The sequence below is a fragment of the Uloborus diversus genome, chromosome 1 (assembly GCF_026930045.1).
Source record: "Uloborus diversus isolate 005 chromosome 1, Udiv.v.3.1, whole genome shotgun sequence".
In the NCBI taxonomy this organism is placed as follows: Eukaryota; Metazoa; Arthropoda; class Arachnida; order Araneae; family Uloboridae; genus Uloborus; species Uloborus diversus.
In genome coordinates, this window is record NC_072731.1 from 229,741,472 (window position 1) to 229,754,254 (window position 12,783).

Consider the following 12,783-nt stretch of genomic DNA (forward strand, 5'->3'; position numbering starts at 1 on the left):
TTCAACTCTTTCAAACTCTTTTGCACAGATCATGTTAAATTTCATCACAGTAATTGGTTTAACACATATTTGGGATTCGTGAATTTTTTCTAAGCACTTAGTCAAAAAAAATTCTGATTTTTTTTTTTTTTTTTTTTTTTTTGCGAGTTCAAGCAACATTTTTCAAAGTGTTTCCAGGTTAGTTTTTATTATTTTTTATATGATAATTAATTTTTCACCTATAGTATAACTTAAAGTTCATACAGCAACAAGAATTTTTGAATAAAATATTATTAATAAGTGTTTAAGAGGAGGGGTCCCACTTACCCCGTACATTTTTGCTATACGTGGTAAGTGGGCATTATACCCATCTACTAAGTAAGTGGGTATTATACCTACCCCCTCACAATGGGGTAATTGGGCCCCCCTATAATAATGGGATTTTCAAAATAAAGAGCAACTCTGATTAAGTATTTGTATTGGCGAAATACAAGACAACTATGACGAGTTAGTATAGGAATTGATAGTTGAGCTAAAATCTGCTAAAGCTAGTGATTATGTATTTGTGAAACGGACATGACAGAAAATCATTTCGATTTAAGAAGATCTAATGTTGGAAGTTGATGATACAAATTTAAAAAAAAGTGTGAATAGAAATAGTGACACTTTTTATTGGCATTGTGCAGATAATGTTGGGATAATTACTGAGGATGAAACGATGATGGTTCTTTTTTTTTTTCTTAGCCAACTTTACAAAGACGCAGTCACTTAGTGTTTCCAATTTTTTTTTTTTTTTAACTTATAGTTTTGGAAAATTTACTCAAATTGATCTTAATCAACTGTATTCCGTTCATAAACACACCTTTATTTGTAAAAGTAAAATGTATGTTCCCTATAGGCTTTCAATAGAATTCACAAATGAAATTGCTTTGTTTCTCGTTTTAAAATTTTCCGTGATACAGATTTAAAAGACAGTAAATATCTTATATAAATGGATGCATTCAAAAAAAAAAAAAGATTCACACTAAAAATTTACATACTTTATCATGTAAGACCGCATTATCGCATTTTCAGATATGCTTTATTTAAATTTAAATTAAAGGGGGTGACCCACTTACCCCTTACTCACGCCCGGCTCCTGGGGTAGGCGGCCGCCTATAGTATATTCCAATCTAAGTTGGCACTGAAGGGAAAGGTACGAGATGTGTTACTCCGCGATGAGAAGTAGTTCTAGTAAATTTGGAGGTTTAAACGGGTGTAAATTCCCAAATGATGTAAAAAAAAATAGAGAATGTATGTGGTTGAGACATATAGTTGAAGTTGTTGTGTGTTAAATATACTTAATTTATAAGAATTTGATTACGAAAGGAAAATCAAAGCGCCGTAACTCGACTTTGTCTTGGCGAAGACTTGAGTTTTCAAGGTTAACCTTGGCGGGCTTCCTGTGGAACGGCAAACCCCCCAGAACTCGTTTCTCCCCACTTCGCATCGCCCAAGGAAAGACATCTGATTGTCATTATGACTCTTGAAAGAACTCTCCTTATTGTGGTCAAAGCATTTCTGCCTGGTCTTTTTTCTCATTTATGCTTTCCATCGTTATTTCCAAGCAATTGAATACATTTTTAAAAACAGTTTTCGTGAGTAAGAAATAAAAAATGAAATGAAAATATTAATTTTCAATTATTTACTTGCTGCAATTACAAATACAATGGGATTTTTTTTCTTTGAATTCGAGATTTATTTTACTTGGTAGTTTTAAATAGCTTTCGTTTCTTACATAATGAGCCCAAACTTCAAGAAAATTATTGTGAAAAAATGAAAGAAACCCGAATTTTGTTTGAATGTAACGAATACTTGTTGTGTACAAATCCTTGCTACGGCAAAAGTCGTTTTTTTCTTCTTTTCTTTTTTGGATCGTTTGAAAAGTTTGTGGAGGAAAAAAATATAATGCTCTTACACACGTATGTACAGATTCACTATTACAAATTTACACCGATGAACTGCTGGATGAAGAAGTTTTGCTTTTTCACTTTAAATTTGAAACATACACATCTCCCTTGAAATACGAAATTAATTCGCCCCACCCTCCCCAGGTTTAGAACCCCTGCCTTAAACTAATTTTTTATATTAAGTAAATTTACTCACTCCCAAAATATACCTATAAAGTAGGCTACATTAACTACGCTAAGAATTAGTAAAATAATTTTTAATAAACTGAGTTTCGGGGTTAATCATATACTTTCACAGTCACGCAAAATTGAGAGCCATAACTTTTCTATTTGCACAAACCTCGATGCATTTTCGTTTATTATTTTTAACTTTTTTCATAAATAAGTTGAGCTTAAAATCGACTTTTTTTTTTTTTTTTTGAAAAATTCAAAATTAATATCTTCTCTGAGCTCCGAAATGCAGTAATAGCTAATTGTTCCCATGAAGTTTCTAAATTTTTTTATTTGAATAAATTTTTTTAGAAAGGGCAATCTTTTTTTTTTTTCGAAAACTGGTTATTTAATCTTGGATCTTCACCGTTATTACTAGAGTATAAAAGGAAAACGCGTGTACAGGGTTGAAGTATGTTATTTTAGATAATAAAACAACGCTGAGTTACACAAATTTGCCGAGAATTGCAGACAGGTGTTTCGGGGTTTCAAGGAACACCCAGTTTTAATGCAGAAAAGTGAGCACGATCTTTTTTTTTTCTCCATGAAAAATGGGATCCTTGAAACCTCAAAACAGGTGTCTGTAACGAATTATCATTGTTACATTTTCTTTTACTTTTCTGCACAAAGGTACTTCTTTGATTTATATACATATGTATAAAAAGACACAATGGCACCTTTTCCGAATTCCGAAGAAATGGTTGGCATTGGCACAGTTGGATTTTTAAATCAGAGGGATTATGGAAAATAATCTATAAACATTAAGAGTTCCTTTTTTGTTGCAAAGATTTAAACGAACTTAGGATGCATTTCTCAACTCCAGAGAGCAAGTCGAGTGCATGTGAAAAATTAAAGAGAAGTTATTCAAAACAGAGGTAAAGAATATGGGGGGTAACAAAGGTTGCAGATTATTTCAAATATGCAATCAATTTTGTCCCGAAAGCTAAGTTCTATTTTTAAATGGCAATTTCAGTTTAATTTAGTCATTTTTTCTGAAAGCACAAGTTGTAAAGAAGCTATAGATTTATATATACATAAGATATGGATAAGAGGAGGCTCATATGGAATACCATTTCCATGTCAGAGGCAGGGTAAAAGATCCACTTCTTAACAAACTAATAAAATTGCAGGCAAGGACTGAAAATTAACATTTTTTTTTCCGCTAAAGGCTTGTTGATGAACAGCCTTTAGCGAATTCTGAGGATCTGCAATAGAAAAACGAAGATGCGCTTTGGAGAACATGCATGATAGTTTTTCATTTGTTATACTTCTGAAAAGAACGCGGTTTTTTTCTATGCCTTTGGTACCCATTATTACTATGGATAAATGTTCACAGCTGTGTGCTAACGTTCTCCTTACATATATCAACTTCGGTCGTCTTATTTTTCCTTTTGAAATAGATGATATATACATACTGGATGGTCCGTATTTTGACGAGAGGGCACATGCTTTTTATCAGCGAACGAAGAAATCACCAGAGACAGAGTATGCGTCTTTCAGAGCATATTCTCTTCTTTTAATTATTACTTTTTATTTGTTTTCCTGCTAATTTTTTAATCATTCAGAATTATTTGTTAATTACTTTGTGACAGATAGCTCTCCGCCGCTGTAAAATGAAATCCCATTCACAGCCTTGCATTTGTGATAAAAATATGATGAAATATGTTTGAGACAAATGTAATTTCTTTGAAAACTTCAAGGATAGTTGTTTCGTTCTTGGTATTTTATATTTTATTTTTCCCTCGCCAAATTCGGCAAGCCGCGCCGCTGACTGGCACGCGCCCTACGCAGAGTAACCTCGTTTCCTTGACAACGGCTGCAATTCGGCTCGCCTAGCTTTCCCTTCAGTGCCAACTTACTGTGAAACGAAGTATAGTGTGGCAGATTTTAGGGGCGGCAAATTTCGAAATATGAAAATCTGTTTCAGCGCCATAAGATTCACTGCTTTAAAGCTAAAAGTACAAATAATTTAGAGTGTGTATCAGTGCTTGGACATGCAAAGCATAGTTCGGAATATAACTAAAAATTCAATTTAGTTTTAGGGGCGGCAAATTGCGTGGTTTAAAAGTCTTTTGAAAATATTAACATCCGTTTCAATGATATAAGACGCACTACTTTATTAATGAAAAAGACAACTTAAAGTGTGTACCACAGCTTGGATATGCAAAACCCATGTTATTATTTTATATTATGATTATTATTATTCAATATGGGGGTGATTGGGGTGCGGCACTAGTCAATATCTCCTAGGGTGACAAAATTACTAGAACCGGCCCTGCCCTTGCTATGGGGTAAGTGGGTGCCCCATCCGATTTTTTAAAAAATATAATCGTTAAGAATATTTAAAGCATTATTTTAGAAAATAATGAAGAATTTTTGTTTATTTATAATATGTAAGATAAAATAAGACAATAAGTTTAAAATTTTTTGCTTCAAAACTTTATGCATAAGGTTTCAAAAACGAACCATTCTCAAAAGGGATCCCACTTACCCCAACCAACCATACTTTACATTTAAAAACATAATATATTTCCCACACAATAGGTGAAACAGCAACTTTTTAGCTATTTTCATTTCATGGCAGTAGCTATGTTTGAATAATAGGTATAAGTAGACTAGTTTTAACACAAATAATGTATGATTCAAAATAAATTTAGCGTTTAAAATTTAAAAAAAAGGTTCATAGAATTTTAATTTTGATCTTTTGGTGCAAGTCCAGAGGCATAGTCCACAATAAATTTTTATCATAAAATGTTTGTACATGTACATTGTGCATAGTAATCTACAATTTTCCCCCAGTCTCTTCTCCCCTTTGTTCAAGCAGTTTTCAAGAAAATTTTTCTCTTTTTTTAAACTGAAAACTGTCACACATGATGATAGAAGTTTTACAATGACAATTAGAAATCCTTTAGAACAAATTTCGATTATCAACCACTCTAGCTGCTCTGCCCCTCCCCCTTCCCCCAGCTACTACCACCTATCCTGCAATTATACTTCTAGGGAACAGTGGTACCACTCCTTTCCTATTATTATATGTTTCATACCTTTTAGAAGAACAAAATCTTAAAATTTGGCAGTTTTCTATGTTTATCAGCTTAGAGTCGACAAAAGTTCTGAAATAGATTTAATTGGGGTGAATAAGGCTATAGTTAAAACTTGGTTATAAAGCAGTCTGAACTGATGAACCTTTCAGCTTACTCTTAAAATTAGCATTAGTTCTCTAAATATTCAATAAATTCTGAAGATTCATAAAAACGTTATAACGTTTAGACAAGATGCGATTTTGTTTTACGCTTTGCTTAATCAGGGGTGCCCCTCATCCTAAAGGGAAAGAGCACACACCCCCTAAATGTCACGAGAAGTCCCCCCCCCTGATCAAGAGCTCCCCAAAATTGAGAAAAATACTCCTAAAAACAACCCCCCTAAAAATTTCACTGGATCAGTCTGCGGCATGACCCCTTCCCCTCCCTTGGTGGGCACCCCTGGCTAAATGATAAGGTTTCCATCATTTTGTACATTTTTAGTGTAAAATAATGTGTTAAACAATTACTTTACTTAATAAGTTTACTTAATTACTTTACTTAAAGTCATGGTGTTATAAGAAAAAATGCAATTTTTTATATATACTTTTTGCCGAATTGTAATTTTGGGATAAAAGCAATATTGCAAGAGTAATCTATGTAGTTTAGCAAGTTGAAGTTAATATTGTATAATACAGTGCAGTTACATTGAGAGCAATACATTCTAAAAATTCAAATTTAATTAATAAAAATAAAATCAACTGATTTTAATCAATGATTTTGTTAAAAAAAATTTCTTGATTCAAATCAACGTTTTTTTTCTAAATTACTTAATTTAAATCATGATTTTAATCATAACTTAAATCAAGCTGATTTAAATCAACGAACACTGCTTAACATTAAGTAAGATTGCCAAGCAGTTAACAATCAGTATTAACAAAATCGAAAGCGTGTATGGCTCCAAATTATGAACACATTGAGTATTAAAAAATGATAACAATTAGGATTTAAAAAAATGTTGCTAATATTTTAATATTTTGTTGTCAGTCAAGAACATTTTTTTAAACGTTTTCTTAAATTAGTCAAGTGCGTGCTGGGCAAAATGACATAGTTCAATTCGCTTACTTATTCAATCATTTTAAGTATTAATTTATTAATTTATTAACAATTGCCTTATTCACCCCCAATTGATTTTATTTTAGAACTTCAGTCGACTCTGAGCTGATAAACATAGAAAATTGTCAAATTTTAAGAATTTATCTTGAAAAAAGTATAAAAGTTATAATTCTAGGAAATATAGTAGTACCAATGTTTCCTAGAAGTATAGTTGAATGATTGGTGGTAGTAGTTGGGGAAAGAGGAGGGGGGGGGGGGGTGGACCAGCTAGAGTTGAAACCTAGTGGTGACGAAATTTGCAAGGATTTCTAATTGTTCATTGTAAAACTTCTATCATCATGTGTGACAGTTTTCTTTAAATAAAAAGAAAAAATTCTGTTTGAAAACTGCGTGAAAAAGGGGAGAGAAGGGACTGGGGGAAAAATTCTAGATTGCTATGCACAATGTACAAACATTTTATGATAAAAGTTTGCTATGAGCTATGCCTCTGAACTTGTACTGAAAGATCAATAATGATAATTGGTATCTACAAATGTTTCAAGACTAAAAAAAAATTGAATAAAAAAAATTCGAATTTTTTGGCTAAAAAAATTAAAAAATCACATTCCCTGATGTTAAGTAGTCATTTCTAACCTTTATCATTATTACAATAAAACTATTTTCATATAGAATCTTAACATAGGAAATGTGTTTAACATATGAGAGTCTTGCAGAGTAAAATATTTGAGGGCTTTTTCTGCAGTTGATGTAAAACTGATACTCATATTTTTAACTGATATGATCATCATTAAATTTGTTGTAAACGAATTTGAATTGTTTTTTTTTTATTTATTTTTTTATTTTTTGCGCAATCACGATTGCTTATTGCTTTCATTTGACTGTTTTTTGGCGTTCCTATGACTTCATTTTCCCACCAGCACCCTCTGCAGCACCACCGTCGACCGACCGCCTCACGATGCTGCTCCTCTAGCGAAAACCGTCTCCAGGTTGCGTCAATATCCTACACTTACACGCATGCATACACGCACGTACACACACACAAACATATACACACAACACACACATACATACACCTACACACACTCAAACACATACAGACACGTACACATACATTACAGATACCTACACATACATACATGCTTACACACACATTGACATACCCCCCCCCCACATACACATAAACACACACGCCTACATACACACACACACTCGCGATTGCGAAAAACATAATTTGAATTCAAAAGGTCAAAATTCAAATTAATTTCATTTTTATTTATTTTTTTTCATTCAAAAATTTTCGTTGTTCACTTTTAATTAACAGATATTTTTCAGTACCATTTTCATTTTTTAAAAATATGATTATCAACAAACTATTTTAATAACTTTTATTCTATTGTAAATAGTTATTTTCCACCTGGCATTAATTCATATGAATGCTAATTGTAAAAAGTAAATGAATAGAAAGAAAATAATTCTATTTTAATGCTTTTTTTTCCCATTTCTAAAATTCTTTTTTGCGAAGTTGACTGAATACTTTCATCAGTTGAGGTTACATGAACTTTTTTGTTCAGAGGATTAATTTAACATCCTCCAAATGTAACAAGTACCATAATTTCCAAGAACGTTCAATGTTTGTAATTTTTCCGTCCAACTTTAAATTACTGTTTTCATGAATCGTAGCTGTTAAATATATTAAGTCTATTTCATGTGAATGCGCAATGTATTTATTCAGAATAACACAAGTGAAAAAAACCTTTAATAATGCTACCTTATTCTTGTCTATTTGAATATTTTTACTATTAACAATTGCAGGCAATTTGAATTTTATCATATTAAAATATTACTGAATTTGAAAATTTATTTATTCACCCATTTATACCAAGAGTAACCAAAAATAATTCATACTTCTTCTCTTTCCTTTATAAGATTGCACTATCTAATTTAAATAATCATGCACGTAAATGAAAAAGTATTTTTTCATTTTTTTTCCACCGTAAACAAAATTATTAGCCATTTTAATTATTCGAATATTTATACTTTTGCTAATTATAAAGGACAAATGAATACTAAAAAAAGGAAAGAAGGAGAACCTCCATTAATAGGACTTTGCAACCTTATTTTCATAATAATTTTTTATCGATACTCTTACATTTATCCACTAGATGGCAGCATAAGCGATAAGAAAATCATACAGAAAAGCGAAGATATTGCACTATTTCACCCTGACGCTCTCAGAATCTTTCGGTCTCTAACCGAACGTTTTTTTTTTCTTTTGAAGGAAATGAAGAGTTGAGATGAACTACTTCTGCAAAATCGAATGTCCTATCGTTAACACTGTCTTCCTTGGCTGCGTTCGGAAACGATCCACCGGTTACACCGCGTGGTTAGTCCGGTGTGGTTATGACCTGTGTTTCCGAACGCTCGTGGTTAAACCGCGGTAGTTCTAGTTCAGCAGCAAACGACACTCCAATCAACGCGTAACTTTCATAATAGGCAAGTCACGTGCGTTACGATCAAAACATGAAACGCGACCGGATTGGCCAACACAGACTTTGTGACGTTTGTGATCTCGCTAACCGCTTCCAGACAGCGGTGCCACAGGTTGCTACCAAGTCGACCGCCAGAAAACAACCGCAGTGTTTCCGAACGCGGTTAAGTGACGTCACCGGTTCCACCGCAAGCGTTTCCGAACGCTTGCGGTCGCACCGAGGCGACCGATCCGCGTTTCCGAATGCACCCCAAGGCTGCGTTCGGAAACGATCCACCGGTTACACCGCGTGGTTAGTCCGGTGTGGTTATGACGTATTTGGAATTTCTCTAGGAATTCCGGTAGAACAGCTGTGTTTCCGAACGCTCGTGGTTAAACCGCGGTAGTTCTAGTTCAGCAGCAAACGACACTCCAATCAAAGCGTAACTTTCATAATAGGCAAGTCACGTGCGTTACGATCAAAACATGAAACACCACCGGATTGGCCAATACAGACTTTGTGACGTTTGTGATCTTGCTAACCGCTTCCAGACAGCGGTGCCACAGGTTGCTACCAAGTCGACCGCCAGAAAACAACCGCAGCGTTTCCGAACGCGGTTAAGTGACGTCACCGGTTCCACCGCAAGCGTTTCCGAACGCTTGCGGTTGCACCGAGGCGACCGATCCGCGTTTCCGAATGCACCCCTAGTGTCTACTACTCCTGCAATTTACTAATAATCTTTGCAACGGCTTTTATCCCACAAAAAGAGTAACTAGACGTTCATTTAATATTTAATTACGTTAGGCGATCAGAATTGAGAAGGATGGCTTGTCATCAATGAAAAATACTTCCAAATTTTATTTTTCTAAAATTGGCAACTATTGTTTAGCGCTGCGCTCTAAAAAAAAAAAACTTTTGTTTTGATTTTAGAATTTCTTCGGCAATAAATTCATGATTTTGTATACAGGTGGGCTAGATTTCTTCTTCAAACGCTTTTTTTAGAGTTAGTGAAAGGAATTATTTGATAAACCTTGATTCATGCGTTTGGTGGAAAAATTTTTATTTTTACATTGCTGCTCTGAATCTTCAAAATCAGTTCATTAATAGTAAGTAGATTTCAGGTTTCAATTCCATTTTTACTATAAAATGCTGGGTAGTAAGGGAAACAACAGTTGTTTTCTCTATTATTTTGAATGCTGAAATTTCTTGTGAAGCGTAATTTTTCTCTTCCCCTTCATGATCAGAAAACATATGAAGATAAACTAAAAGCAACAAAAAATAGATTTCAACTATTTTCAGTGAGGTTAAGGCTTCCTTGCAAAAATTAAGCTGAGCTCTTTACTGTATGCTGGATTTCTATGCCACTAAGGGCCCCTTAGTTCCCATGCCCCCAACGGGGTTGCGGGTATGTGGATCTGGGCCTGGGTAGGGCCCCCAGCGTAACCAAAAGTAGCTTACGATTACTTTTTTTTAGACCAGCGGTTCCCAACCTTTTTCTCTTTGCGAACCCCTTGGAACAGGCAAAAAAAGTTCGCGAACCCCCTGATGTTGAAATTAGTAACATGTAAGAAACAATAATAAAACAGCATGTTTGCTTTCCATTTTTTGCAGCATTTGATTGCAATAAACAAAAATATAATTGTAAAATATCATTAAGTGCAAACATCAATAAAAAGTTAAAACTACATCTACAAGAAAAATTATAAACAAGAAGTTTTATAAACCAACTATTTTTTTTAAGCATACTTTAAATTGGGGAAAAAATCCTTAATGCGATATTTGTGGCTGTTTGACGGAACAAAGAAACTGAAAGTTTGGTTCAATGTCTGACAGTTTGAGTCTTAAATCAGGCTCTGCATTCAATCTGCTTCGGTATTTATCTTTGAGATAAGTATAGGAGGAAAATCCTTTCTCGCACAGATATGTTGTACAAAATGGTAATAAAATTCGAATTGCTTTTTTGGACAAAACGGTATAGTCATTTCTTACACTGAGCCAGAAGTCAATTAATGAGAGCTCTTTAAAGGTATTTTTCAATGAATTATCACAGGATAACTCGATGAGCATTTCCTTTTCAGGTAATGTCAGGGTGTTCTCTAAGCATGGATTTCCTTCAAAAGGATTGCGTATCCAGTTGTTTGAGAGAGGGACGTTATGCCTATTAGGGAAATACTCGTCAAAAGTTAGTTCAAGATGTTGCAGATGTTCACATACATTTCTTTTAACGCTTTCATCAAGTTTCATTGAGTTTTCTGATAAAAAACTACTAAGAGAAGTGAAACAAGAAAACTCACCCATTTCCAGGCATTGTATCCAGAAATTCAATTTTTTTACCATAGCTTCAATTTTATCATATACAACGAAAATATTAACAACTGCACCTTGCAAGGATAGATTTAATTCATTTAATTTTGAAAAGATGTCAGCTAAATATGCAAGCCTTTGCATCCAAAGAGAATCGAATATGCAAGTGGACAAGTGAAATGGATGATCAACAAAAAATGCTTGGACTTCTGACTTCAATTCAAATAAGCGTGTCAAAATTTTGCCACGGGAAAGCCATCTAACTTCTGTGTGAAGAAGTAAAGTAACATGAAAGCTTCCCAATTCCTCACAAAGCGCGTGAAATAGACGGCAGTTTGTGGCATGTGATTTTATGAAATTTACAATTTTTACCGCATCATTCAAAGTAGCGGATAATTCTGCGGGAATACGCTTACATGCTAATGCTTGTCTATGAATGCAGCAATGAGTCCATTCAATTTTCTCGTTGATCTTCTTTACTCGCACCACAAAGCCAACAAATTTTCCTGTCATTGATTTTGCACCATCCGTGCACACACCCACACACAAAGACCAATCTATTCCATTTTCTTCAAAGTAACTGTTGACCAGTTCGAAAATTTCTTCTCCAGTTGTGTTGGTTTTCAAAGGTTTTGCAAATACAGTAAAACCTGTAAAGTTGACCACCCTTGTAAGTTGACCACCTGTCTATGTTGACCACTTTTGTCAGGAACGGAATTTGTCCTATCTCATATAATGAAGGAAAACCTCTGTAACTTGACCACCTCTCTATCTTGACCACCTGTCTATCTTGACCACTAATGTACGCCGAATTTGGTTTGAAGTATTGTAAAAAACCCTTTGTAAGTTGACCACTTGGTTTATTTTTTAAAACTTTCTTCAGCAAATTATTTTATTATTTATTAATTATTTTATTATTATTATTATTATTATTTGATAGCTTTCTAAGAATGTTTTTAATGCTTTGATGACGGACTAGCATTTTACTAACTAAACAGCAGCATAAAGCTTATGCTGCTCTTTATTCTCTAAACTTGTTTTTCATTTGTTGTTCTATTTGAGATAGCATTTTGTTCTCTGTTCAATGAAAATAGGTGTCAGTAGAAAAGTTCAAAATCTTTTCTTTCAGTTGCAATATGTTATGGCAACACAGGAATTGTACAAAAAGAGCTGGCCCGGATCTAGCTATTTTGGGCCTCCCTGCAACAAAATGTTTTGGGCGCCTAGTGGCCAGCAGTGTCTATTTGTAAAGTGCATAAGTCTTAGTGCTAGTTTTTTTCTATTTTATCTTCAATTTCTAGGGTCAGTAGCCACTTTAAGGACGCGGGCCCCTCGCACTGCGGGTACACAGATCTGGGCTGCTAATGAGTAAAGTTACATGTTTCTGGTGCAAGGGATTAAGAGATAGGACATTTTAATTTTGCCTTTATGAACTGGGAGAGTCGAGCTTGTTACTCTTTGTGCTATACATAAAAAGGCTTCAAAAAGAAAGTTAGTTGAACTTGAGATTAATAAAAAGTATCAAATATTAAAATTAATTGAAAATGGAGAAATCCAGAGGAAATTAGCTGGCATATATGGAATTTCTAAACCTACAGTGTCTAATATAGTTAAAAACAAGGAAAAAATAACGAAATTATTTTTTGTTTATTATAAATACTAATAGGTATTTTTAATTATTGTTTCACTTTCAATAATGTTAAACACTGAAAGTGAGTTTAACAAAAAGAGTAAGGG

General features: G+C 33.8%; 1 protein-coding gene across 1 annotated transcript in view; it reads left to right on the forward strand.

The window, feature by feature from the left end:
• Window positions 1-9,709: 9,709 nt before the first annotated feature.
• Window positions 9,710-12,783, forward strand: part of LOC129234202 (bifunctional 3'-5' exonuclease/ATP-dependent helicase WRN-like) — a 101,436-nt gene continuing 98,362 nt past the window's right edge. The window contains exon 1 of the mRNA XM_054868121.1: window positions 9,710-9,848. The gene's annotated coding sequence lies outside the window, so the exon portion shown is untranslated. The remainder of the gene's footprint in view (window positions 9,849-12,783) is intronic.